The sequence below is a fragment of the Pan paniscus genome, chromosome 12 (assembly GCF_029289425.2).
Source record: "Pan paniscus chromosome 12, NHGRI_mPanPan1-v2.0_pri, whole genome shotgun sequence".
In the NCBI taxonomy this organism is placed as follows: Eukaryota; Metazoa; Chordata; class Mammalia; order Primates; family Hominidae; genus Pan; species Pan paniscus.
In genome coordinates, this window is record NC_073261.2 from 96313048 (window position 1) to 96317184 (window position 4137).

Below are 4137 nucleotides of genomic sequence, written 5' to 3' on the forward strand. Positions count from 1 at the left end.
GGAAGAGGGACTCAGAGCCTGCTACCTTCCCCGAGCCCAGCCTGGTCCATTTCCTTTCCCAGAGTTCAGTAGAGTGGTTAGGAGCTGGGTGCTGTCCATGAGTTACCTTGTTTTATCCTCACAGCAACCGAGGTGCTGCTATTATCCCTGTTTTACAGTAATGAAGCCAAGGATCAAAGAAGTTTGTTAGTTTGTCCAAGATCATCCGTCTTGTAAATAACAAAAACAAGATTTTACCTAGATCTAACAAACTCCAAGCCATGTATATTAGCATGGCTTAAAACAGTAGAAATATATTATCTTACAGTTCTAGAGGCTAGAAGTCTAAAATCAAGGTGTCTACAGGGTCATGTTCTTCCAAAGGCTCTAGAGAAGGATCCGTCCTTGCCTATTTTAGCTTCTGGTGGTTGCTGGCAGGCCTTGGAGCTCCTTGGCTTACAGACAGATACAGCATTCCATCTCTGCCTCCATCTTGGTGTGGCCTTCTCCCCTGTGTGTCTGTATCTCTGTGTCCACATTTCTCTCTTCTTATAAGGACACCAGTCATACTGGATGTAGGAAACACCCCAATCCAGTATGACCTCATCTTAACTTCATTACATAGGCAAAGGCTCTATTTTCTTTTTTTTTTTTTTTTTTACCCAAAAATTGTCACACTCCTAGGAACAGAGAGGCCATTCTGGGCGGGTCTGTCGTGCATTAGGAGAGCCTTTCTCTGCCTCCCTGAAAACACGCCAAGCACACACTGGACCCGTGTGGTTAAGCAGAGCTGAGAGACCATGGCTATGCCCCATGCGTGGACCACCTACTGAAGTTGCCCAGGGTGGCAGTGCAGCCCCGGGCTGAGGTGTAGCAGTCATCGATACCACAAAGGCTCTATTTTCAAATATGCTCACATACATAGGTTCCAGAGGGTAAGACCTGAATACATCTTTCGGGGGGAGACAATTGAACCTATAGCACCATATTTTCCCTATTATATTTGCTGCTTCAGATGAAAGATCATTAAAACATCAAATCCTTCACTCTCGGACATTATTTGTTCTTAGTTTTGCTTGAAGACACTATTGTGTGGTGGACAGAAACAAGCCTAGTTCTTGAGCTGTGGGCTGTAGCTCAGCTCTGCTAATCACTGGAAGGGACTACTCTCATTTGCTCCCCCAGGGCCTCAGTTTCCTCATAATTAATATATAGAAGTTACACTAGATGGGTGATAAGGTCTTTCTCCAGCCCTAGATACTGATGTGATGGACTACAAAGGCTATAAAGACAAAATATCATACAGCACCTCTCTCTGTCCAAATTACAGCTATTTTAACCCCATTTGATAATATTTACTTAGCACTAGATATCCATCTCTAATTATATTGCTTTTTTAACTCCTCAGGGACAATGATCACACCTGGCGCCTAGTGTGGCCTGAAGAAATGCTTGTTAAATAAACAATATAATAGAGTGATAGGAACTCAGGAGATAGGGAATTCGAATGTTGAATTATGTTGGCTTGCTCACTGAGTGCTGCATGGGTTTGCCTTGTTTTCCCAAAGGGAGTGTAAGCTTCCGGCCAACAGAGCTGTCCTCTGTTCTTTACAATGCCTGAGACAGGGCTAGAGAAAGTAGAGGTGCAATACATAGTTAAATTCCCCACCCCTTATTCATTTTTACATAAACACATACATGTGATCCTATCATTCCTGCTGGCTGTTTTTCATGGTTTTCTTTTGTTTGGTTCCACCTTTCATCTCTCCTCCATCCTCTTCAGCACCCAACGCCACCCAAAATCTTGCTGGGTAGTTGATGTTAACAACCTGGTATGTTTCTTTCCATATTTTGCTCCGTACATGCAGACTCATATGGGCACATATACATGTACAGAAGTATTCATGTACATAAGAGGAGGGTTGTTTGTCATTGTTTTATACAATAGGAGCATGTTACAGATGCTTTAAAGGCTGAAGTATCTTGCTTTTCTCAATCAATAATACCTGGTGGAAATCCACCCAAGTCCATTGATGTAACTCTAATTTGTACTTTTAATGGACGCACAATATATCATGGTGTGAGCATACCGTAATTTATTCAGTGACTGCCTAGCAGATGGGCAATATTTGATTTATTGATCACTTGCTCTTGAGGAAGAGAGTTGCTGAGAATTTGCTGATCTTACTGCCAAAGTACACTCCTTGTCCCCATTTTACCACCATCCCTCTTCCCCCTTCCCCACCCAGGTGTTCACATGAGCCTGCCGGCATTTGGAGTTCTGATTTCTCCCACCCAATCTAAATCCACTTGGTTCTCAATGTTTCATCTTTAATGGGATCTGAGGCTTTTAAAAATGGAATCCAGACTTTCTGGGCTGTTTCCAAAGGAGATGACTTTTTACTTAATGGCATCAACCCCGGTAATCCTGCCTGAAATCTAATCAACACATCAGACAAGGGAAGAGAAGGCTGTGTCTGGAGTGAAATGGAAGGCGCCTTCTATAATAAGATGTGCCTCCTCTTGATTAAGAGCCCTGAAAGGAGTGGAACAGGGAGAGAAAATTTTTCAAAGTCCCTTCCTCGTACGGAAAGGTAGCAGAGCCAGTGGCCAGAACCCTGGCCCGGGAGTCAGGCCTCTGAGCTGAAGCTGTCTGCCTGGGGTTCTTCCCAGAGCCTCCTATCTTCCAGGGCATCAAGAGAGCAGCAACTTCGAAGTTTCTTATTTATTTTTAGAAATTTTTATTGTAAAATATACCATCTATACATAAAAGTACAGTATTGCATCACTTAACCATGGGAATAGAGTCTGAGAAATGTGTCCTTGGGCAATTTCATCGTTGTGCAAACATCAGGGTGTACTTACACAAACCCAGATGTTGTAGCCTACTACACGCCTAGGCTGCATGGTAGAGCTTATTGCTCTGAGTCTACAAGCCTGGACGGAATGTTCCCATATTGAATATGTAGGCAAGTGTAACACAATGGTAAGAATTTATGTATTTAAACATATATAAACATAGAAAAGGTACAGTAAAAATACAGTGTTATAATCTTATAGGACTACCATTGTATATGTGATCCATCACTGACCAAAACGTCCATATGCACTGCATGACTGTATATAAAACCTAAATGTTGTGAAGAGCTTAATGGATTACTGTAAGTGATCATCTGTGCAACCACCTCCAGGTCAAGAAACCTGCAGAACACCATCTGGACTCAAGGAGCCCTATCAGGCTTTTTCCTGATTATAACTCATTCCTTCCTCACTAAAGACAGTGGTATCCTGACTTTTATGAGAACCACCTCTTTGCGTTTATTAAAAAAAAAATAGCGTAGCTTCTTTTGTGCAATTATATATATATGTAACTTTTGCCTTTTCTTATTGAGTTATACACATACTTGGCATTTTCAGTCTCTGTAACCTTTCTGATGGGCATATAGTGGTACATTATTGTGGTATTAATTTGTGTTTCCTCTCAGCGGCATTGAATCTTAACATGTATGGCTTAAAGGGCCCTTAAAGACTATTTACTTTAATCTCTCCCTTCGGAGGAGGGAAAAAACCAACAGCACAGGTGGAGAGAAGAGTGACTTCCAGTGTCTCCCGGTTAGTTGGCATCAGAGCTCAGTGGAGAAGCGCAGGAGAGCTGCCATCTGATCCGGGAGTGTCTTGCAAGGGTTATGCCTTACCCTCTTCTTTACTCCACCCGCCCGAGACAGCCAGCCATTTGTGTATCCCCTATGCCTGTAGTCTGCTCATCCACTTCTAGCCTTTGGCTCCAGACTGTGGGACTGTGGGTTCCAATCCAGACTAACAATTTATTAGCTGTGAAATTTTGGCCAATTCACTGTGATGGTTAATTTATGTGTTAGACGGGCAAGGCTGCAGTGCCCGATGTTGAGTCAACAGTGTAGATGTTGCTATGAAGGTATTTCCTAGATGTGGCTAACACAACCAGTAGAGGCTGAGTCAAGCAGATTACCCTCCATCATGTGTTGAGCGTCATCCAATTATTTGAAGGCCTTAAGTAAAGCAAAGACTGAGGTTTCCAGAAGAAGAAGGCATTTCCTTCAAGACTGCAACACAGAAACCCTGCCTGAGTTTCCAGCCTGCTGCCCTGCTGAATTCACACTCTAGACGGTAACATCAGTT

General features: G+C 42.9%; 1 non-coding gene across 1 annotated transcript; it reads right to left on the minus strand.

Annotated features, from left to right (window-relative positions):
- Positions 1-646: 646 nt before the first annotated feature.
- Positions 647-779, minus strand: LOC112438974 (small nucleolar RNA SNORA64/SNORA10 family). Its single transcript, XR_003027285.1, has one exon. It is a non-coding gene; the product is annotated as a small nucleolar RNA SNORA64/SNORA10 family (small nucleolar RNA).
- Between the last annotated feature and the right edge of the window lie 3358 nt (positions 780-4137).